The sequence below is a fragment of the Castor canadensis genome, chromosome 2, assembly GCF_047511655.1.
Source record: "Castor canadensis chromosome 2, mCasCan1.hap1v2, whole genome shotgun sequence".
In the NCBI taxonomy this organism is placed as follows: Eukaryota; Metazoa; Chordata; class Mammalia; order Rodentia; family Castoridae; genus Castor; species Castor canadensis.
Window position 1 is genome coordinate 12895160 of NC_133387.1, and position 25548 is coordinate 12920707.

At 38.1% G+C, this 25548-nt stretch overlaps 2 long non-coding RNA genes across 2 annotated transcripts in view; one reads left to right on the forward strand and one right to left on the reverse strand.

Annotated features, from left to right (window-relative positions):
- Positions 1-25528, reverse strand: LOC141416950 (uncharacterized). The gene is made up of 3 exons (XR_012441595.1): positions 25416-25528; positions 646-696; positions 1-342 (listed from the first exon to the last, which is right to left on the reverse strand). It is a non-coding gene; the product is annotated as an uncharacterized lncRNA (long non-coding RNA).
- The window catches only part of LOC141416949 (uncharacterized), a 19373-nt gene continuing 17822 nt past the window's right edge, over positions 23998-25548 (forward strand). The window contains exon 1 of the long non-coding RNA XR_012441594.1: positions 23998-24168. This is a non-coding gene — a long non-coding RNA (uncharacterized lncRNA). The remainder of the gene's footprint in view (positions 24169-25548) is intronic.

Genomic DNA, 25548 nt, shown 5'->3' on the forward strand with positions numbered 1-25548 from the left:
TTAAGATTTTTCCTTTTGGTGGGCTAGTACTTGAAAGGTTTAAAGAAATAGTAACTATAAGAGTAATAGAACTTGGTAGATGTTACTAAGTGCCACTGCTGGGAGAGAAAATGATTGACATAGCTCTAGTTACAGCAGTGTATGAGAACTAGAGGTTGTATTATTAGTCCATTTTCCATTGCTAAAACAAAATACGCAGGGTGGGTGCTTTATAAAGGTAGAAGATTTATTTGGGTTGCAGTTCTGGAGGTCCAAGAGCATGGCACCAGCATTTGCTTGACTCTGGTGAGGGCTTCATAGTAGGTTGCATCAAATGGTTGGGGTGCATTCACAAGAGGTGACCTGGCAAGCGAGGAAACAAAAGACAGAACCAAGGTCACCAAGATAACTTGATTTCTAATAACCTATTCACACATGAAGTAATCTATTCCATAAGACCAGCATTAATCATTTCTGAGGGTGGTTCCCCTGTGACCTAATTACCATTCATCTTAGTATAAAGATTTTTGGGTTGATGCAGTTGAGAACCTGGAACTTCAGATTCTTCCTAACTCCTGTTAGACCTAAGGAAAGGACTTGCTCTCTTATTGGAAGATATGTTCCCCTCTCTTACTTTAGGAATATGCAGAGCTCAAGGTACCTTACCTTTCTCGGAATCTGTCTCCATCTCTCCTCCTCCTAATGCAGGATAGATAGCTGAGAGGACAGGGAAACAATATTATTTTAATAAATATCTAAAGGGCCAGACTCTGCTATTTGAACAAGGAAGTAAAAGTTAAAAAGCCAGAGCAGCTAGCCCCCTCCCCCCATCTCCTTTTGGATTTTAAGCCCTGCATTCTAGAGCTATTTGCTCTGCAATCCTTTCTCTGAGATGTTAACAAGTTCACAGGGTCCTTGGAAGAGGGGAGAGACAAAAAGAATGAAAGACATGTCTAGCAAATGAAACTCCTAAAGAACACTTATTGTCCTGTCATTCAAGGAGGCCTGATGACGACTTCTGCTTTAGTATCTATCTTAGCCACCCAGATCCAATACTATAATGACCATGTGTATTTCTCCAGCTGGGAAAATACAAGACTAAGAGATAGGGGCCACCATTTTGAGTCTTTACTCCCATTTCCAGGAAAATATTTTACCCCTTTCTCCCATTTCTCCCCACTTTTATCCTGTTATTCTGAATTCCTTTCCTAATAAACTTTAGTACCATTTTTACTACATCTTTGTGTCTTGCTTAAATTCTTCTCTTGCTGGACACAAGAACTCAGGCATTAACTAGCACTAAACTTTACAGTAACGTTTCTACAAGTTTTGTAGATTTGAGTCTCAACATAATGGGAAAAACTGAGACTACTAACAGCATAAGGTTGTTGTACACCTAGCTCCTGAGAGCACTTACCAGCATGCGGTACAGGCACTGGGAAAGTGTGCCTGTGGGGAATCAGAGGGTTGGAAGCAAAGGGGGTGGTGGAATACAAAGCTGGGTAAGGGAGTGTGTGGATTTGGTGTCACTCCTCCACCATGCATAATTTCATGCTTTGGCCAGGAGCCTAGAAAATGAGTCTAATATATGCTACTTGCTGACTCGTGTTTTAAAACTCAATTTTGAAAAAGTAACAGCCTTCATTAAAGTAAGCAGAGATGCCAAAAATTGCCTTGGAAGACTATGAAGGAAGGGATCAAAGGTCTTAGAAAAGTGGAAATGCTGTAATTGGTCTACTATATAAGGCAGAAAGACCTACCAGCTGGTCACATTCCTCAGAAGCCTGGAGGACACTTTGTTTAGGAAGGTAGTTTTAAAAAGTGATGAATATGTTTGATGTACTCTCTATACAAGAATTAGTATAGAATTTTTGAAACTGTTGAAATCATCATAAGAAGGGGACTAAGGCAGAAAGAAGAAAAATAGAAGAGATGAACCAATTCTGGTTATAATACATATACACATGGAAATGTCACAAGGAAACCCCCTGTGTAGCTATCTTAAACAAACAAAAAAAATGTCATTTTCTTTTCTTTTATAAAACTGGAGAATAGGAAGGCTGAATAGGTCCTATCTGGGGGGGCAAAGGGGTTGGTACTAGTGGGAGAAGGGAGGAAGTAGTGAAAGGGTATGGGATATTGAATAAAGGGCAAAAACTGTGCACACATGTATACAAATGAGAAAATGATACCTACTGAAATTATTCCAGGAATTGGTGAGGGGCAATAAAGGAGAATGATGGAGGGGGTGAATTCAAGTATAATATATTTAATGTATTATAAGAACTTTTGTAAATGCTACAATGTACTCCCACCCAGCACAACAATTAAAAAAAAAGTACTGTTAAAGAGGATATTAATTAAGAGGCCTCATGTGATGAGCTGCTGTTACTGAACTGAGTTTTCTAGCAACAAGGGGACACAGAACCAGTAGAGGATAAGAGGCATCATTTAACTGTCAAATGTAAAACATACATACTTACTACTGGGAAGAAAGACTGAAAAGGCAGATAAATGGAATCTGAATGGCGTTATCATTAGAGATAACTAATGGAACATGGTGTTCATGGGGAAAGATATACAGGGAAGCAACAAGAGTATTGCTTAGTGTTCCTAATCAAATGACATCAAGAATGAATGAGACGAAGGCCGCAAGCATTTGCCCAGACTCCAGATCCGAGCCAATTCTGAGACTCAGCACCCATCAGATGAAAAGGAAACTGAGTTACCCAAAGTAAAACCGTGACACCATGACAAGTAGATTCACTAGTAATTCCCCAGTCTTGTCCTCAAAGTCTATCAACCACCTTTGTGGATAGCCATCACTGAAGAAAGGGGAATACTCAGCTATTTGGGAGATGGTAGGATATGATAATATGTGAGTCGAAACTAATATCCAGGAAATCAAAAGCACCACCAATAGATCCCCTTACTAGAGAATACACAGAAGTCAATGTATTAATGGGATACTTATCTAGAGCCATCTCACAGTGGTTCCACTGGACACTCTATTTGTAGCTCTTTTTTTTCCTCTCCAATTCCTTTCTCTGTCCCTATTCTGTGTTTCTATGCCTCTCTTCCTCTTACACCTCCCCAACCTCACTGCTCAACACCCAATGACACCCTGTATCAGGCACTGAGACTTCAGAGATGAAATCTAGGATCACTTGTCCATCAAAGACATCAGCCCAGCAGCACAGAGCAGGAACATCCAACTCAGCCAGGAGCACAGGGGAATAAAAGACAGTTTCTCAGAATCAGCAGTATCTGACTTCATGTTTGAAAAGAAAATGCTACCAGGCAGAAACTGAGGACTCCCCTGTGTTCTTATGCTTACTTTCAACTGGGGCTTGGCTTCCTTTAAGGTTAATCTCTTGGCATGCATTTCTAGACATGTTAAGTGAACATTTTACAGAAGACCCAGCTGGTGTTAAACCAACCATGAGAACATTTAGAAAGCTATCTTATAAACAGGAACTTCCCCCTTAGGAGTTTAGATTTCAAAGGCATTCAGCATTTTTTGATACTGTGCAGTGTGTTTCTGCATTTTATCGTTCTATAAAACATCCATCTCATCTCTGTGTGTGCACAAAATATTCAATAGTTTATTATAAAATAGGCTTTGTGTTAGATGATTTTGCTCCACTGTAAGTGTTCTGAGCATGTTAAAGGTAGGCTAGGCTAATCCAGGATATTCAGTAGGTGAGACGTTTTAAATGCCTGTGACTTATGACATTTTGAATTTAGGATGGGTTTATAGGACATAAATCCATCATAAGTCAAGGAGAAGCTGTGCTTTATATTAAGAAGAGTGACTCCATCTAGAGCAGAACTAGAGGACTTGAGGATGCAAAGGGAGGATTTATAGAGGTAGTGCCAGGGAGTGAGGAGCAGAGGTTGGGACTGGCAGAGTAGAAAGAGTTCATGCATACGAAATCCAGGGAGGACCAGCTCAGCTGACTAACAATGGGACATAAAACCGTGATCCTACAGTAAAAGATGGGAGGGCATCTCAAAGCCATAGATATGACAAAGCTGCTTAAGAAAGTAATTTAGCATGCCATGTTCAAGACATTACATACATTATTTGTATTACTCACAATGACTTTGCTAAGGATATTATTTGCACTTTGCAAGGGAAGAGTATGAAGCCCATGAAAGTCAAGAAACACTTTTACAGAAGTTAGATTTCAATTCAGGTCTGGCTGACATCAAAGTACCACCTAGGTGCTTCCCAGCCATTGTTATCATAAGATGTTCACAAACACATGTACATGTGTACTGTGACACTCTGACTAAATCATAGTCAGCTCTTTTCAAATGTTTGTCGTCCATGCTATGGTAAATGAAATACCCACACTTTGGAAATATTTCTGATTTTGTAATTTTGGTGAACTTTCTCAATGCAGGAATAGTAAAATAATCTGCTTTATCATTTTGGTGCCAAGTGTGTATGTGGTCCTCAGAATTTGTGAACACTTAGAAGGGAATTCTGCACTGGAGCAGTATGGTAGCCACTGCTTGCTGCCTTTCCATCGCCAGCCACATTCTCCATCATACTTGCCTAGGTGGTATGTAATCTGTACAACACCAACAAGCACAAATTACACATTCCAAGGATCTTCACAGCATGCAAAAAGGCACTGCACACTTCATGCAGATGTGTGAACAAGTAGTGCACAGATAGACACATTTCAGAATGGAGGAGAGATGAATGGGCAGAGCCTGGGCTGTTAAAACTGGAAGCTGTACTAGAGCCACATAGGCCACATTGCCAAGTCTCAAGAGGCCTGTGCCTTCTCTGAAGTGTGTCTCCACCCCCACCTAGTGGTTGCTCTTTAGTAATGCAGGTGGATACCTGGGAGCTCTCAGGAAACCCAATGCTCTGGGGAGGATGAAGGATTGGGGGGTAGAGGGAAGAGAGAATCAGAGCAAATGCTGATCTCCAAAGCTGGGAGAGGAGTAAGGAAAAAAAAGTTAGAAAATCATGAGAACAAATTTTTCAAAACTCAAAAATAATCATTTTTAAGGCAAATTGAATTCCCTAAAATTATTTAAGGGCGATCCATGAAAACAGATATTCATTTCCTGGGAATAACAGTGATTTCCAGGAACAGAGAAACACAATTTAATTAATTTTTAAAAGTTGGACTGACATATGTTCTTAAGAAAGACAAATAACGGAAGGGGACTCAGCTGTGTTGATTCCCTCCAGAAGTGTTGAGGGCAGGGCAAAGGCTAGCAAAATGGTAAGAGATGTAAATTTCAGGTGTTGTGTCAGAGAAACCTCTGTTCTCAGCTACATATTTAGCTGAGCTGTACGAAGATGATTATTGTCTCTGTGGAGGTTGCAAATAGTACACACTAACCTGTTTTTCTGAATACATTGAATGCTTCTAACATATAACCACAGTCTGTAGAGTGTGTGCCCTGTAGAGGTCTGTCATAGGGTTTTACCTGCCTCCTCTTCACCACAACTATTAAATTAAGCACAATCAGCCCTCTGTATCAATGGGCTCCATAGCAATGGTTCTGCATCTTTGGATTCAACCAACCACAGGTGGAAGATATCTGAAAAAGAAACCTGTATCCATACTGAAAATCTATAGACTTTTTCTTGTTATCATTCCCTAAATAATACAGAATAGCAACTATTTACCTGGCATTTTTATTGTATTCAGCATTATGAATCATCTAGAGATGATTTAAAGTATATGAGAGGATGTATGCAGGTTATATATAATGGCAAATATTATGCCACTTTATATAAAGATCTTGAACATCCAGGTTTTGATATTCTGGGGATCCTGGAACCAATCTCTCATAAAACTGAGGAATGACTATTTTCTGGCCTGTTAAATATAAGGAAAACAGGAATTCAGATATATCAACCAGCATGCCCGAGACCTCCTAAGTACTAAAGGCCAAGATGGGGTTCACATTCAGGTCTATGTTCTAAATCTTGTTCTTTCTATCATACTATGTTTCTTTTCTTGACCCACAAGCATTTAAAATTTAATTTTGAAGTTTACTTAAAATTGTATTTATTTATTGAATTATCAATAAATTCATATAGTTTTTGAAAGCTCAAAAGTTATTTCCTTGAGGCAGGATTTATTAACAATATCTTATATGTCTTTCCAGAGCATATTACCCACATGTATTATTAAGAAATATTGGCTAGGCATGTTGGTACACTTCTGTAATCCCAGCACACAGGAGGAGGATGCAGGAGGATCGTAAGTTGGAGGTCAATCTGGACTACACGGTAAGATCCTGTCTCACAAGAAAAAGTCACATCAAAATAATTGCACTCCAACATTATAAGAAATTTTATTTTGTTTATAAAAAGTCACAAGAGGTTAATTAATTTAAACATCAAAATCAAAACTACTTTTCCTACCCTAACAAAATTGTGAATTCAATAAAAAGCTAAGCACACAGTACTTTCAAAATTAAATCTGTTAATTTATCATCTATTCCTTTGAATAGTTTGAGTAACTACTAATGTAAGGCTTTAAAGTCATTGCTTAAGTTTCCTCCAAACTTATACTCTTCCCAACCCCTTTTTAGAAAGCTTCAAATTATCTAAAGCCCGTCTCCCTTCCCTTTCTTTTATTAAAAATGTTGTTCTTATTCCCAGACTTGTTCCTTTATTATTAGATTGACCCTTAGCCAAGCAAGTTAATTTAGCTACAGATACCCTCATCCAAAGACTCTCAGCCAAAGTGCCAGTCTGAATTTTATTTCTGGTTATATTGTGGGCAAGCTAGATGGCCATTTCCTTTAACAAAATGCCTTCAAGTTTTAAAAGTGTTCCCAAACTCTTTTCCCACATGTTGTTTTGTCAGTCTGGGTCCAGTTTTCACATGCAAAGTGAATCAGCTCCATCACACTTAGTTTTAAGTACATTTTTGCAAGAGATCCCATTTTTAGCCAAGTCACAGCTGAGTTTTCCTCTCAGTTAATTAGTACTTGTTCTTAAATTGGGCAGCTCTAACCCAAGCTAGGAGATGAGATGCAATTTACTTTTCTCCCCTCCTAAAAACAACCAAGCTGTAAAATATGAGTGTTCCCTTGTTTTTCCAGTTGTCGATAGACAACCAAATCCCAGGGTTTGGTTCCATCCTAAGGAATTCAACAGAACTCAGAATATTTAAGCAAATCTCGCTGTTCTGATTTGAACAGTAATAGAGTACTTTCTTTCAAGTCTTCAGTTTGGTTACCAAGCAACCATTAATTTTTTGCACCTAACTAGCTTTTAAATTATACAGATATCCAACTTTAACAGTATGCCTTTCATGCTCTTTAATGCATATAACAAATGGTTAGATCAGAATGAATATGGTGATCTTGCAGTACAACCTCCCTCAATGGAATGCTGTATTCTTTGCTTTATTGTTGCTTTGACCAAATACCAGATAGAACAATTTAAAAGGAGGAATTATTTATTTTACTCATGGTTTCAGAGGGTTCAGTCCATTGTTGCTTGGCTCCATGCAGATGGGCAGAACATCATGGTAGAGGAGCATGGGGCAGATAAAGCTATTTACCTCATGATGGACAAGAAGCAAAGAAGGTGAGGAAGGGTCTGGGGACTAGGTACAACCTTCAGATTCATACCTCTAGTGGCCCTCTTTCTCTACATAGGCCCCACCTCCTAAAGCTTCTACCACTTCCCCAGATAGTACCACCAGCTGGGAACCAAGCTTGCAACACATAAGCCTATGGTGGACATTCCATATTCAAACCATAACATTCCACCCTTAGCCTACAAAGACTCATGGCCATTTCATAATGCAAAATTCAGTTGAAGGACCCTTCAATCTAGAAGGGTCCTTAATATCATACCAATTCCAGCACTGCTCAAAAGCCTAAGTCTAGTGTTTCTACTGAGAGTCAAGACTTTCTATTAGCTGTAAACCCCTATAAAATTAAAAAGAAAGCTACAAACTTCCAACATACAATGACACAGAGTAAGCATTCCCATTTCAAAATGGAGGAATGGGGGCATAAAAAGGAAGAATGAGTCTAAAGCAAAAACAAAAAACTCCAAATGACAAGCATTAAACCTTTAGCTCCATGTCTGCAATCTGGGACATCTGGTGTCATGATGTGAGCTCCAACAGGCTTGGGTCTTTACCATTTGCAGACCACATGGGCTCTCTCCTGAGTTGGCACCACTTATTACCAGTGGCTTTTCTCAGCAAATGCTCCAAATTCCTGGCCTCTCTAATATCTTGGGGCCTTAATTCTCATCTTAAGCTTCACCATCAAGGTTTCATTTATCACCCTCGCAGGGGATGCCTGAAGCAGTTCTGAATTTGCCACACATTACCTGGCCTCCCAGGCCTTACTTTGAAATCTTCCTGGAAGACTCCATGACACTGTTTGCAAAACCCGCATCACATGGACAACACATGGATGACCAAGGTCTGCCACCAGCTCCAGCAGTATCTGTACCCTCTTGAACCATGGCTTCAGAGGTCTCTGAGTGTCTGGGTAGCTGAGCACAGTGAAGAGAATCATGGGGAAATAACTTCCTAGGCAACTACTTCAAGCAGGGTGCCCCAGAGGTGCTCTCTTGTCTTTCATATGAGTTTATTCTTTCATATCCTTGACCCTTCCATGGGTGGGGTCTGGCCAATGCCTGAGATGCCCTGAAGGCATCTTTCCTCCCAATGCAAAGTGCTTAGCATCTTTTTAATGGTACTTTATTAATTTTTTAGTAGTGAAGGATTTTACTTTATTTTTAAAGGATTATATACCATGATCAAGCAGGATTTATTACTGGAATGGAAGGATAGTTCAGCATATGAAAATCAGTCAGTATAATACCATATTTACAGAATGAAGGGGAAAAAAGTCACATGATCTTTTTTTTTTTTTTAATTATAAGCCTTTATTGTAAGCACCCTTTAAATGTTTATTTCCTTTGCATATGCTGAGATTTTGGGGGCTGGGGCAATTCTTTTTTTTTCATTTTTATTAGCATATATTCATTGCACAGTGGGGATTAATTGTTCCAATTCCCAATACCCTTACATTGCACATTGGTTACATTGCCCCACCATTACCCTACAACCCCCTCTCCGCCCTACTTAAAACAAGAGGTTTAATTGTTCTATTTCATGTATGTATATGAAACCCATCAACCATATTCGCTCACCTTCATCCCCTGCATTCCCTCTCCCCCTCCCACTGTACCTATTTTACAGTTCTGTTTTTCATTTTTAATGGTACTAATCTTTTCAGAAACTATGCTTTCCTTAACCCCAGTTTTACTCTGACTTTTCTGATAAACCTGTCAGTTTTTCTGCTGTACTTTTTGATTTCAATTCTCTCTATAAATCTGGCTACAAAGCAAATCATCCAGTCTGAATGCTATGCTATCTTGGAAATTTCCTCCTCACATTGTTTACTTCATTATGTTTAAGCTCAACTTCACTCAGTGTCTCAGAATATGGACATAATATAAATAAATTCTTTGCTACAATGTAACAAGAATGGAGTGTATTATAATTTCCAATAGAGTCCTTGTCCCCATCTGAAACTTCATGAGCCTGGCCTTCACTGTCCATGTTTCTATTGGCATTCTGTTCCTCTGAGCTCCTACCAAAAAGAATTTCTCACTAAGATGTGCTTTACAGAATTGTAGGCTGTCTCTAGCCTCCATCTTCAAACTTAGCCAATTTTTTCTCACAAACCAGTTCCGAAGGCTTCTGGATTCATGGTCAGATAGTCACAGAAACAACTCCACTTCTCTGGTACCAACTGTATTAGCTATTTTGCATAACTTTGACTAAAATACCAGAGAAAACAACTTAAAAAGGAAATATTTATTTTGTGCATTATTTCAAAAGGTTCAGTGCTGGTTGATTGGCCTCATGCATTTGAGCAGAACATCATGGTAGCAGGAGTGTAAGGCAGAACAGGTTCTTTATCTCATGGCAGACAGGAAGCATAGAGTGAAAAAGAACTGTGGACCAGGCATAAGCTTCAAAGTCATGCCCCAGTGATCTACTTATTCCAGCTAGGCCCACCTCCTGAAGTTTCCATTATTTCTTGAAAAGTACCATCAAGCATTTAACCCATAAGCTTATGGTAAATATTTCACATTCAAATCATAGCAAATGCCTTTGTAGGTTAAGAGGGAATCCATCTATTCTATAACTAATAGGATACAGGAATCTTTGGGAATTAATTTGATGCCCACAAAATTGGAGAACCCCACATACTAGAAGAGATTTATCCCTGAAGAAGAGTGACATGAACTAAGAATGACATAGGGTCTCTTGAAAGACCCATTAATTTTGTTATGCTGGTCTATTTTAACCTATATTTTATTATATGAGGACATTCCAAATAAACCAATCAATTAGCCTCAAGTCAATTTGTTAAATGAGCTAAATTTATTGGGATAAAAACAGAAAATGTCTTTATTTTTTCTTTAACCATTGCCTCCACCATGCTCCTGCCCTTCCCTTTTGTAACATTTGGGGCAAATCCTGTCTATACTAGAACTTTAATTTTGCACCCAATTTAAAGAATTTCTTCTCCTCTGGCCATATCTGACCAGTAACTGGGAGATCTGTAAATTGAGATTAGGAATGCCTTGCTTTTTTGTCCTTTCTTTCTGATGTATTCCAATCTCCCATCTGTGCCCAGGGTCTTCTGGTATCAGGAGCTATTTGCTCTCTTCTTAGCTGCTGCTGTTCTTTGTGGAGCAGGCATCCAAACGGTATCTTTTTCATTGAGCACATTTATGGGCTCTTCAGATACCCTGAAAGAACACCTACATTTCACATTGCTTTGTGATTACCTTCAATTCCTGCACTGGTTAGTCAACTTACAGCTTTTCAGTGCTGAGGTTTACTTATCTAAGTAGGTATCCTTTTTGGGTGATGAACCTTGCAAGATTACCCACATGTTCCTTGGCATCCATTTAGCCCCTGTTGCTGTATGAGTGGTTGGAGTGCTGTTGTCCTTCCCATTAATGAGGCTAGAGTTCCCTGAGCCATCAGACTCTGAGGATGGGTGTTCATTGCTTTCTAGAACTCTCTTCAAGCCATTCTTCTGTGGGCACCAAGGTTGGTCTATAGGGTTTTGCACCCCACAAAGAGTTGGATAAATACGAGACCTAACCTCTGTGGCATATTTAATACACACAAGCTTTTTAAAGGCTGCTGTTTCCTGACTAGAGCATGTGGGAGAAGAAGCTATGGAACTCAACTCCAATGGATTTCTTCTCTCCAGTAAACATAGTCCTTTGTCCTTCAACTTGATGAAATAAAGGTCAATTGGCTCTCATTTCATCTTGAAGAGTTGTCTCTGATACTTTTCCTTTAAAATTTATTGATATTAAACACCTATTTCCTGAACTTTGGCCTTTGCAATTCTATGACAATGAAAATGCCCATTTCAACATGGTATCATTATAGGTAACTATAAAATGAGCAAGGTTTCAGCAGTTGAAATAAACCGTAGGGCATGATAGGTACCAATATTGGAGTTCACCCAATTTGCTCAAATGCTGTCTGTGTACTATAGTTAAAAGCTTGATAGGAAGTTCAGATTTAGGGCAAAGTCAAGGATCATATCAGGAGAATAATGAGAAAAGAAGGTATGGCCAGGCAGTAGGACCTGTGACTGACAGACAGATGAAAATCACAGTTTAGAAGGGATCTATAACAGAGACAATGGGAAAGAAATTAATCTTTTCTCACATCTGAAAACCTGCTGAATGCAATTCCACCCTGTGCTAGGCCAGGTCTTCCAAGAAGTAGACACCAAATGAGCTCAGTAGTCTGAGAAATTTCTTCGGGAAAATAAGGCTGGATAAAGAGGAGAAAACCTTAATATCAGACCACAAACTCTAAAGTTGACACAGGAAAGAGTAGGAAATACTCTGGAATTAGTAGGTATAGGTAAGAACTTTCTCAATGGAACCCCAGCAGCACAGCAACTAAGAGATAGCATAGATAAATGGGACCTCATAAAGCTAAAAAGCTTCTGTTCATCAAAAGAAATGGTCTCTAAACTGAAGAGAACACCCACAGAGTGGGAGAAAATATTTGCCAGCTACACATCTGACAAAGAACTGATAACCAGAATATATAGGGAACTTAAAAAACTAAATTCTCCCAAAACTAATGAACCAATAAAGAAATGGGCAAGTGAACTAAAGAGAACTTTCTCAAAAGAAGAAATTCAAATGGCCAAAAAACACATGAAAAAATGCTCACCATCTCTAGCCATAAAGGAAATGCAAATTAAAACCACACTAAGATTCCACCTCACCCCTATTAGAATAGCCATCATTAGCAACACCACCAACAACAGGTGTTGGCAAGGATTCGGGGGAAAAGGAACCCTCTTACACTGCTAGTGGGAATGTAAACTAGTACAACCACTCTGGAAAAAAATTTGGAGGCTACTTAAAAAGCTGGACATTGATCTACCATTTGATCCAGCAATACCACTCTTGGGGATATACCCAGAAGACTGTGACACAGTTTACTCCAGAGGCACCTGCACACCCATGTTTATTGTGGCACTATTCACAATAGCCAAGTTATGGAAACAGCCAAGATGCCCCACCACTGATGAATGGATTAAGAAAATGTGGTATCTATACACAATGGAATTTTATGCAGCCATGAAGAAGAACAAAATGTTATCATTTGCTGGTAAATGGATGGAATTGGAGAACATCATTCTGAGTGAGGTTAGCCTGGCCCAAAAGACCAAAAATAGTATGTTCTCCCTCATATGTGGACATTAGATCAAGGGCAAACACAACAATGGGATTGGACTTTGAGCACATGATAAAAGCGAGAGCACAAAAGGGAGGAGTGAGGATAGGTAAGACACTTAAAAAATTAGCTAGCATTTGTTGCCCTTAATGCAGAGAAACAAAGCAGATACCTTAAAAGCAACTGAGGCCAATAGGAAAAGGGGACCAGGAACTAGAGAAAAGGTGAGATCAAAAAGAATTAACCTAGAAGGTAACACACATGTACAGGAAATTAGTGTGAGTCAATGCCCTGTATAGCTATCCTTATCTCAACTAGAAAAAACCCTTGTTCCTTCCTATTATTGCTTATACTCTCTCTTCAACAAAATTAGAAATAAGGACAAAATAGTTTCTGCTGGGTATTGAGGGGGTAGGGGGGAGAGAGAGGGGCAGAGTGGGTGGTAAGGGAGGGGTTTGGGGGCAGGGGGGAGAAATGACCCAAGCCTTGTGTGCACATATGAATAATAAAATTAAAAAAAAAAAAGAGTAGAAAACCTGGGATCCAGAAGGCAGAGTCATCAGATTGGAATGCAGGTGTGAGAGAAAATGGAAAGATTGGGTAACAATGACTTTCAACAAGGTCATCAAGTTGTTCTTGAGCCTATGTCACCTCTCTGAGCTGCGCCTGACACCCTCAGTCATCAGCTGGGAACAGCCCGTGGTAAGGTAAGCGTGGCTGTAACGAAAATGGGTGAAAGATTTCAGAGCACAACAACTGACACTGCCAGCAGTTTACACTTCTTGCCATTGAAAATATGGCAATGGATGGAATTGGAGAACATCATTCTGAGTGAGGTTAGCCTGGCTCAAAAGACCAAAAATCGTATGTTCTCCCTCATATGTGGACATTAGATCAAGGGCAAACACAACAAGGGGATTGAACTTTGATCACATGATAAAAGGGAGAGCACACAAGGGAGGGGTGAGGATAGGTAAGACACCTAAAAAATTAGCTAGCATTTGTTGCCCTTAATGCAGAGAAACTAAAGCAGATACCTTAAAGCAACTGAGGCCAATAGGAAAAGGGGACCAGGAACTAGAGAAAAGGTTAGATCAAAAAGAATTAACCTAGAAGGTAACACCCATGCACAGGAAATCAATGTGAGTCAATGCCCTGTATAGCTATCCTTATCTCAATGAGCAAAACCCCTTGTTCCTTCCTATTATTGCTTATACTCTCTCTACAACAAAATTAGAGATAAGGGCAAAATAGTTTCTGCTGGGTATTGAGGGGGGGAGCGGGAGGGGGTGGAGTGGGTGGTAAGGGAGGGGGTGGGGGCAGGGGGGAGAAATGAACCAAGCCTTGTATGCACATATGAATGATAAAAGAAAAATGAAAAAAAAAAAAAGAAAATATGGCAGATGCATTTGCTTGACCTCAGCACACGCTAAACAGCTACTGAATGAATGAATAGCCTTCCTTACCCTTGCTTAACTGTTACATTACCATTCAGTCTTATCTTCCCTTGTCTGCCAAGTTTCCTGAAGTACAAGTACATACCTGCTGCTCTTATTTCCACACCTTCCAGTCATTTCTTTACCTCAGCAAGATGAATTCATTCTCCTCTCACTTCCCACTGATACTGTTCCAGTCAGGCAAAAGGTAACTTCCCAATGGTCCTATTTACAATGAGTACATGAGTTTGATGCTTTTAAGTAAAGTCAATCAGGGAAGACAGTTGTGGATACGGGAATGTGTGAATTTAGTCAAATGTCTGAGAGACAGAAAAGTGAGATAAAGACTTGAATTTTATAGATGCGCGGGAAAGAAAAGAAGACGGAGAGTTAATGAACTATGTAGACTTTACAAATAACTTCTGGATACCAAAGGATAAAGGTCTTTTCAGACATGCAGTCCAGAAGAGGGGGACACTTCTTAGCCATATGTAAATCTAAAGGGAAAAACAGCCTATCAAATCTGCCATTTTCTGGTTGGCTTCAGATTTGCCTGAAGAGGTCAGCAAAGACACTGACATTGACATCAGTCTTTGCTCTCACAAGAGGCAAAGTAGCTGGTTAGAAAGGGAATTCTGCCTCTTAGAGTTCATGCAGGGCTTTGATTACCCAGACTTTTGTCTTTCTGACACCCTCTCCTCAGAGGTCAGCAGCTACCTGTGCTCTCAGTGAGAAAATGGATCAGTCTATAAAGACCCATCACAAGTTATGTATCTAATGAAATGACAGATCTTCAGCTTCAGTTCATATACTTCTCAACTAAGTCTGAGTAAATTAGTTAAAATTTCTGGCATGCAACTATACATCAGACAAAGGACTGATAACCAGAATATATAGGGAACTTAAAGAACTAAATTCTCCCAAAACTAATGAACCAATAAAGAAATGGGCACATGAACTAAACAGAACTTTCTCAAAAGAAGAAATTCAAATGGCCAGAAAACACATGAAAAAATGCTCACCATCTCTAGCAATAAAGGAAATGCAAATTAAAACCACGCTAAGATTCCACCTCACCCCTGTTAGAATAGCCATCATTAGCAACACCACCACCAACAGGTGTTGGCGAGGATGCGGGGAAAAAGGAACCCTCTTACACTGTTGGTGGGAATGTAGACTAGTACAACCACTCTGGAAAAAAATTTGGAGGCTACTTAAGAAGCTGGACAATTTGTTTTCCCCTTTTCTTTAACTTCTTGCTTTCCATCTCAGCTCATCTTCCATTCTAAATATTACCATTGTTATTATTACAAGCTAGAAAATACTTAATTACACACAGTACAGGGACAGTAACAACACCAAGGACAATGATGGGAAGACAGAAAAAACAGGGAAACCAGTTTCCCCACAGCAAAAAATTAGTACAGGAACCAGAGGGGAATGAAGAGAACAGAAACTCAGATCCAGACTCCAACAAAATGAAGATAAACTATGCCAAAGGACCCAATGAAGCCCACAAGAATAATTTAAAAGAAGACATGCTACAAGTACTCAAAGAGAATTTTATAGAGATGATACTGGATAGGGTCAACCAAAATGTACAGGAGACACTCAAGAAATTCCAAGACAATAAAAATAGAAAATTTGAAAAAGCAAAAGAAGAAATAAAGGAAACCATAGAAGCACTGTATAAACACCAAAGTGAAAGAGAGAACACAATGAATAAATGGATAAATGAACTCAGGACAAAAATAGACAACAATAAAGAAGAAAACTGCCAGGATATGGAAAACCTCAGAAAAAAGAACGAAACAGAACTGCAAAACAAAATGGAAGGCCAATCCAGCAGAATAGAACAAACAGAAGACAGAATCTCAGAACTTGAAGATGAAATGGTAATTAAAGGAAAAACCAAAGAACTATTAATTAAACAACTCAAGACCTGTGAAAAGAAAATGCAAGAACTCACTGACTCCATCAAAAGACCAAACTTGAGAATCATGGGCATCGAAGAAGGAGAAGAGGTGCAAGCGAAGGGAATGCATAATATATTCAACAAAATAATAACGGAAAATTTCCCAAATCTAGAGAAAGATATTCCCATACAGATGCAAGAGGCCTCCAGGACACCAAACAGACCAGATCAAAATAGAACTACTCCACGACATATCATCATTAAAACAACAAGTTCAGAAACTAAGGAAAGAATATTGAAGGCTGTAAGAGAGAAAAAACAAGTAACGTACAAAGGTAAACCCATCAAAATCACAGCAGACTTCTCAACAGAAACATTAAAAGCAAGAAGAGCGTGGGGTGAGATCTTCCGGGCACTGAATGAAAATAGCTTCAACCCCAGGATACTCTACCCAGCAAAACTATCATTCAAAATAGATGGAGCAATAAAAGTCTTCCATGATAAGCAGAAACTAAAACAATATGTGACCACAAAGCCACCATTACAAAAGATTCTGCAAGGGATCCTGCACACAGAAAGTGACACCCAACTTAACCATGAAAAGGCAGGCAGCACCAAACCACAGGATAAGAAAAAGCAAGACAGTAGAGAGTAACATCAAGTTAGGTACACACAATCAAACCTTCAAACAACTAAGACAACTAAATGGCAGGAATCACCACATACCTATCAGTACTAACGCTTAATGTTAATGGACTTAATTCACCCATCAAAAGACACCGTTTGACAAAATGGATTAAAAAAGAAGATCCAACAATTTGTTGCTTACAGGAGACTCATCTCACCGACAGAAATAAGCATATGCTTAGGATGAAAGGCTGGAAGAAGATTTACCAAGCCAATGGCACCCGAAAACAAGCAGGAGTAGCAATACTTATCTCTGACAAAGTAGACTTCAAGCCTACATTGATCAAATGAGATAAAGAAGGACATTCTATACTAATAAAAGGGGAAATAGACCAAAAGGAAATAATAATCATCAATCTGTACGCACCCAATGTCAACACACCCAATTTCATCAAACATACCCTGAAAGACCTAAAAGCATATATAAACGCCAACACAGTGGTTGTGGGAGACTTTAACACCACATTATCATCAATAGATAGGTCATCCAAACAAAAAATCAATAAAGAAATCCAAGATCTAAAATATGCAATAGATCAAGTGGACCTAGTAGATGTCTACAGAACATTTCATCCAACCTCTACACAATATACATTCTTCTCAGCAGCCCATGGAACCTTCTCCAAAATAGATTATATCCTAGGGCACAAAGCAAGCCTCAGCAAATACAAGAAAATAGAAATAATACCGTGCATACTATCTGACCACAATGCAGTAAAAGTAGAACTCAACAACAAAAGTAAAGACAAAAAACATGCAAACAGCTGGAAACTAAATAACTCATTACTTAATGAAGAGTGGATCATCGATGCAATAAAAGAGGAAGTTAAAAAGTTCCTGGAAGTCAATGAAAATGAAAACACAACCTACTGGAACCTATGGGACACAGCTAAGGCAGTCTTGAGAGGAAAGTTTATAGCCATGAGTGCATATATTAAAAAGACTGAAAGATCCCAAATCAATGACCTAATAATACATCTGAAACTCCTAGAAAAACAAGAACAAGCAAATCCCAAAACAAATCGAAGGAGAGAAATAATAAAAATAAGAGCTGAAATCAACGAAATAGAAACCAAAAAAACCATACAAAGAATTAATGAAACAAAAAGTTGGTTCTTTGAAAAAATAAACAAGATCGATAGACCCCTGGCAAACCTGACTACAATGAGGAGAGAAAAAACCCAAATTAGTAGAATTAGGAATGCAAAAGGGGAGATAACAACAAACACCATGGAAGTCCAGGAAATCATCAGAGACTACTTTGAGAACCTATATTCAAATAAATTTGAAAATCTAAAAGAAATGGACAGATTTCTAGATACATATGATCATCCAAAACTGAACCAAGAGGAAATTAATCACCTGAATAGACCTATAAGACAAAATGAAATTGAAGCAGCAATCAAGAGTCTCCCCAAAAAGAAAAGTCCAGGACCTGATGGATTCTCTGCTGAATTCTATCAGACCTTTAAAGAAGAACTGATACCAACCCTCCTTAAACTGTTCCACGAAATAGAAAGGGAAGGAAAACTGCCTAACACATTTTATGAAGCCAGTATTACACTTATCCCAAAACCAGGCAAAGACACCTCCAAAAAGGAGAACTATAGGCCAATCTCCTTAATGAACATTGATGCAAAAATCCTCAACAAAATAATGGCAAACCGAATTCAGCAACACATCAAAAAGATTATTCACCATGACCAAGTAGGCTTCATCCCAGGGATGCAGGGGTGGTTCAACATACGAAAATCAATAAACGTAATAAACCACATTAACAGAAGCAAAGACAAAAACCACTTGATCATCTCAATAGATGCAGAAAAAGCCTTTGATAAGATCCAACATCATTTCATGATAAAAGCTCTAAGAAAACTAGGAATAGAAGGAAAGTTCCTCAACCTTATAAAAGCTATATATGACAAACCTACAGCCAGCATTATACTTAACGGAGAAAAATTAAAAACATTCCCTCTAAAATCAGGAACCAGACAAGGATGCCCACTATCTCCACTCCTATTCAACATAGTACTGGAATTCCTAGCCAGAGCAATTAGGCAAGAAGAAGGAATAAAAGGAATACAAATAGGTAAAGAAACTGTCAAAATATTCCTATTTGCAGACGACATGATCCTATACCTTAAAGACCCAAAAAACTCTACTCAGAAGCTTCTAGACATCGTCAATAGCTATAACAAGGTAGCAGGATATAAAATCAATGTAGAAAAATCATTAGCATTTCTATACACTAACAATGAGCAAACGGAAAAAGAATGTATGAAAACAATTCCATTTACAATAGCCTCAAAAAAAATCAAATACCTAGGTGTAAACCTAACAAAAGATGTGAAAGACCTCTACAAGGAAAACTATACACTTCTGAAGAAAGAAATTGAGGAAGACTATAGAAAGTGGAGACATCTCCCATGCTCATGGATTGGTAGAATCAACATAGTAAAAATGTCGATACTCCCCAAAGTAATCTACATGTTTAATGCAATTCCCATCAAAATTCCAATGACATTCATTAAAGAGATTGAAAAATCTACTGTTAAATTTATATGGAAACACAAGAGGCCACGAATAGCCAAGGCAATTCTCAGTCAAAAGAACAATGCAGGAGGTATCACAATACCTGACTTCAAACTATATTACAAAGCAATAACAATAAAAACAGCATGGTACTGGCACAAAAACAGACAGGAAGACCAGTGGAACAGAATAGAGGATCCAGATATGAAGCCACACAACTATAAGCAACTTATCTTTGACAAAGGAGCTAAAAATATACGATGGAGAAATAGCAGCCTCTTCAACAAAAACTGCTGGGAAAACTGGTTAGCAGTCTGCAAAAAACTGAAACTAGATCCATGTATATCACCCTACACCAATATTAACTCAAAATGGATCAAGGATCTTAATATCAGACCCCATACTCTTAAGTTGATACAAGAAAGAGTAGGAAATACTCTGGAGTTAGTAGGTATAGGTAAGAACTTTCTCAATGAAACCCCATCAGCACAGCAACTAAGAGATAGCATAGATAAATGGGACCTCATAAAACTAAAAAGCTTCTGTTCATCAAAAGAAATGGTCTCTAAACTGAAGAGAACACCCACAGAGTGGGAGAAAATATTCGCCAACTATACATCAGACAAAGGACTGATAACCAGAATATACAGGGAACTTAAAAAACTAAATTTGTTCTCCCAAAACTAATGAACCAATAAAGAAATGGGCACGTGAACTAAACAGAACTTTCTCAAAAGAAGAAATTCAAATGGCCAGAAAACACATGAAAAAATGCTCACCATCTCTGGCAATAAAGGAAATGCAAATTAAAACCACACTAAGATTCCACCTCACCCTTGTTAGAATAGCCATCATCAGCAACACCACCAACAACAGGTGTTGGCGAGGATGCGGGGAAAAAGGAACCCTCTTACACTGTTGGTGGGAATAGACTAGTACAACCACTCTGGAAAAAAATTTGGAGGCTACTTAAAAAGCTGGACATTGATCTAGCATTTGATCTAGCAATACCACTCTTGGGGATATACCCAAAAGACTGTTACTCCAGAGGCACCTGCACACCCATGTTTATTGTGGCACTATTCACAATAGCCAAGTTATGGAAACAGCCAAGATGCCCCACCACTGATGAATGGATTAAGAAAATGTGGTATCTATACACAATGGAATTTTATGCAGCCATGAAGAAGAACGAAATGTTATCATTCGCTGGTAAATGGATGGAATTGAAGAACATCATTCTGAGTGAGGTTAGCCTGGCCCAAAAGACCAAAAATCGTATGTTCTCCCTCATATGTGGACATTAGATCAAGGGCAAACACAACAAGGGGATTGGACTATGAGCACATGATAAAAGCGAGAGCACACAAGGGAGGGGTGAGGATAGGTAAGACACCTAAAAAATTAGCTAGCATTTGTTGCCCTTAACGCAGAGAAACTAAAGCAGATACCTTAAAGCAACTGAGGCCAATAGGAAAAGGGGAACAGGTACTAGAGAAAAGGTTAGATGAAAAAGAATTAACCTAGAAGGTAACACCCACGCACAGGAAATCAATGTGAGCCAATGCCCTGTATAGCTATCCTTATCTCAATCAGCAAAACCCCTTGTTCCTTCCTATTATTGCTTATACCTCTCTTCAACAAAATTAGAAATAAGGGCAAAATAGTTTCTGCTGGGTATTGAGGGGGGGGTAGCGGGAGGGGGTGGAGTGGGTGGTAAGGGAAGGGGTGGGGGCGGGGGGGAGAAATGACCCAAGCCTTGTATGCACATATGAATAATAAAAGAAAAAAGAAAAGAAAATTTCTGGCATGTTACACAATGCAATTTAAACATGAGAGAAAAAAATGCAGGTATAAAATACTGGAAAGAAGGAGAAGATATTAATCTTAGTTTCAAATAATGTATCTGGAAAACTCAAGAAAATAAAAAATAGTAAGATAGTAATGTGACTGGGTACAAAATTTACATTCAAAATGAAAAGACTTCACATAAAAAAATCCAATTACAAAACATAATGGCTGGAGAAGACTTTATTTACAAAAGCAGCAACAAAGAAATATAACATTGTTAGAAACAGACTTAACCAGTAAAGGTTTACATAAAGAAAACTTCAAAATGACCCCAAGAAACTCAAACAAGTGGGAAGGTGGACTCAGTGGGAATACAGAGGTCAATTCTTTAAATGTATCCATAAAATTTATAAAGTCACAATTAAAGATATCACTAGGTTTTTGTTAAACAGTTTAAATTTTTATATGGAAAAATAGACAAAAACATACCCCAAAATATTCTGGAAGAGAAACATAAGGAATTGTACCCGTAAAGTAGATTATATGGTTATAATTAAAACAGTACTATGAATGGGAAAATGGAAGATTCAATAAATGGGTAAATGAACCATGTACAGAAACTTAAGTGAAATCCATTGTCTATGTTGCACCAGAATAAATTTCAAATGGGTCAGAGATTTAAATGCAAAAAAAAATCATAAATTTATGACAAGAAATAAAAGATTACATTCTCAAGACATTATTGTGACATACTGGCGACAGGCTGGACTGGGCTACATATGATTCTGAAGACAAAATTCAAAGCAAATGTGGGAGACGTCTGTAGCAGCATAAAAATTGTGAAAGTAAAAAAGGAATAGCTAACCTTGACTAAAACTTTTTGAAAAGTGCAATTTTCATCTCATTTGCAAGGTGAAGATTTGTGGCACCTGTTATGGCAGATTAAAATTGATCTTACTTCTTGCAAGAAAAAGTAACTGTCTTGTTCATAAATTGACACTGCCAATAAAGTGTGACCTACTTTTCAAAAAGTAAAAAATGATGGACAGGCACAGTGGCTACTCAGGAGGCAGAGAACGGGAGGATTGCAGTTTGAGGCCAGCCAGGCAGAAAGTCAGCAAGACTCCATCTCAAGCAAAAAGCTGAGTGGAGTGCCACACATCTGTCACCCCAGCTTCACAATGAAGCACAAATAAGAGGATCGATGTTCATGCCAGTCTGGGCATAAAGTGAGAACAAAACAATCAATGCAAGAGGGGCTGGCTCAGTGGCTCAAGTGGTAGACTGCCTTCCTGGCAAGAGTGAGGTTCTGAGTTCAATACCCAGTATCACCCCCAAAATGAATAAGATAAAATAAAAATATATATAGGAGTGGATAAGATATTTCTAAGTACAAAACAAACACAGAAGTCACAAAAAGAAAAGGTTAACAAATCTGACCTTATTAAGAATTAAAAAAAAACAAACCACTAGGGTTCATACCACCTCTAACAAAGTGAATATACAAATGAAAAACCTGGGAAACATATTTGCAGTCCAAATCACAAAAGATTGATTTTCCTAATTTTCTTGTTCCTCTTACAAAGCAACAAGAAAAAAATATAAACAACCTAATGGAAAAATTGGCAAAAGATAAAAATACATGAATAACAATGTCTTCATTGCCACTCATAATGAGAACAGGGAAAATTAAAACTATATTAGCATGCTACTTTCCATTCATTAAATTGTCAAATGCCAAAAAATTTATAAGACACTGAAGAAAAATAGGTAGTATAAAATGCAGCAATCTGCATGAAGGACAATGTCATAATATCTATCAAAATTGCAAATACCCAATCCCCGTGGCCTGGTTACCCCTCTTCTAGAAACTGTCATTCATATATTCCAGAACAGGGAACAATGTATGCATTTGGTTATTAAATGCATCGTTGGTTTTAGAGGCAAAAGATTGAAAATGACTTAAATATTTATCAGTAGGGAACAGTAAAATAAATGAAGGCACAATCATATGGCAGGATAATCTGGAGCTATTGAAAAAGAAAAAAGAATGGAGTGTGGTGGGCACACTTGTAGTCCTAGCACTTGGGAGGCTGAGGAAGGAGAAAAGCGTGTTGGAAGCTAGCCTAGGCTACACAGTGAGACCCTGTTGTCATGCATTTGTTTAAATATACCTTTTTTTGAGGTGCTGAGAATCAAACAAAGGGCCTTAAACAGAGTAGGCAAGCACTCTACTGCTGAATTGCACTCGTAGCCCTTGTTTAATTTTGCTTTTTTATTTGTTTATTTGAGACAGATTTGTGTATCTTAGACTGCCCTGCAACTTGGGACCCTCTGCCTCTGCCTTATGGTGCCGGCCATGCATCACCAATACCTCTGTGAAGACATACGAAATTGATAAAATTGGGTACTTGAGAAAGGAGAATCATGCAGCTGGTGGTCATATGGGGACTGACAGTTTTCCTTTTGAAGTAACTGAATTTATTATGCTTTGATGCTTTAGTATTTGAGTATGGTTATATCTTCCTTTGATATTCTGGCATTTAAAAACATTCGTATTTAACATGTTCTATGGTCTTAAATCTAGTTATCATAATTAACATGCACATACATAAACACAATGCATCCGCGTATGTCAATATATACACTATGTATTCATCAACACCTCCTTCTTAACACAGCTAAGAACCAGAAAATAATAAAATAGACCAGCGTGCAGACAAAAACAGAAGTACCAAAGTTCATGGGATAAGTGAAGTCTAGGTACTTCCCTCACAGGAAGTCTGTCAGACTTCCTTTAATCTATTTATTTATTTCTTAGAGACAGATATAGCAAGTTGGCTAAAATAATTTACCCAGAAAATCAATAAAAAAGGGCAGGGCTTTTGAAAGCAGTGAGGAGTATGTTAGCTTACAGTCAGGAGATACATTAGGGAAAAAGGACCTCTACAAAGCTGATCCAAGATCTTAAGGCATTTTGTTTATTTAGTGCAGGAGCAAATCTTCTCTGAGGTCATCTATGTACGACTGTGATGTCCTAATGCTGGTCTTGAGGGACCAGGAAGAGATTCAGGTATGTTCAGTAGGATTTTTTGAGACTTTTTTTTTCATGCCTGATATTTAAATGTATTATTAAAATGTTTAAGATTAAAAGTCTAAAACTTAGGCTCTCCGGAAAACACAATGATGACTTCAGATTGCTGGGGATTTAGAATCTATTTTTGTACTCTTTTCTGAACACATAACCAAAGATGTCAAAACAATTGGTCAGAGATTTCTTTGCCGAACACAATAAAATACTAACACAAAGATTCAACAAATGGAAGCATCAACATTGAAAATTGGCAGTAGGTATGCAAAAAGTGAGGCCAAAAAAACTATTCTAGCACAAGAAAACAATTTCATAATATGTAAAAACCCAGATCCACCTTAAAAATTCTGTGCAATGGAATAACTCCAAGAAAATCACAATCAAACTATAAAGAATGGGTAATATCTGATAGCAAAGAAACAAGAGAAATTATTCCAGTTATTAAGTTAGAACAGGTTAGAAGAACGAGACAGGTAACCTAATGTTTAACCATAATGGAGTAATTAAGATATTGCTGGCATGCTCTTTGACCTAGCTGTCCATTCATAGGAATTATTCTTCTAGATAAATTTACACAGGCATACAGAGTTATATACACAGGGATATGTATACTCTTGTTGGAAACATAGATCCTTTGCTTTGAAATAATGAGGCAGGAAGAAACTTAAACATTCAATAAAAAGGGACTGATTAAACAAATTTTGTTGTAGCTGTACAATGGAATACTATGCAACCATTAAGTAAAAGGAGGAAATAGTTTATATGTTGATATATAAAAAATCTATATGAAATTTTCCTATTACTTTATTCTGTACAGAGCAATAATATTTGATTTTTTAGATATATTTTTAAATGTTTAAAATATTGCCCTTAATCCTGAAATATTAATTAATCAGTGAGATCATCCTATACATTGGTTAAACTAAAATTGGGTTACAACAAAGCATTAAAAATGACATAAGTTGAGAATGGAGTATAATAATTTGCTTCAAGTTTAAAGGGATTTATGAATAAGTAGTATCAAATGAGTAAAAGTTATTGTCTTTCCTAGAACTTATCCTTCCTTCCTCTGGGGCTGAACCCCCTCTCTTGGGAAATTCTTCTGTCCCCTCTATAAACATTTGACTTAGAAACTATATAATTGTCATTCAAAGTCTGTTCTCTTGGCCACGTGATAGGCCTAGTAGGGGTGCACCTGCCATAAACTGGACCAATCAGGTAAACATTACCTCATTTCCAGCATAAATGATGTTGCTCTTTGACAGCATTTTCCAAAATGGACTTGTAAAGGAAGGAGAGTCATTTCTTCTTTGATGGAGAGACTCAAAGGGGATCTCTAGAGCTGTCCCCACATGTGCAGGA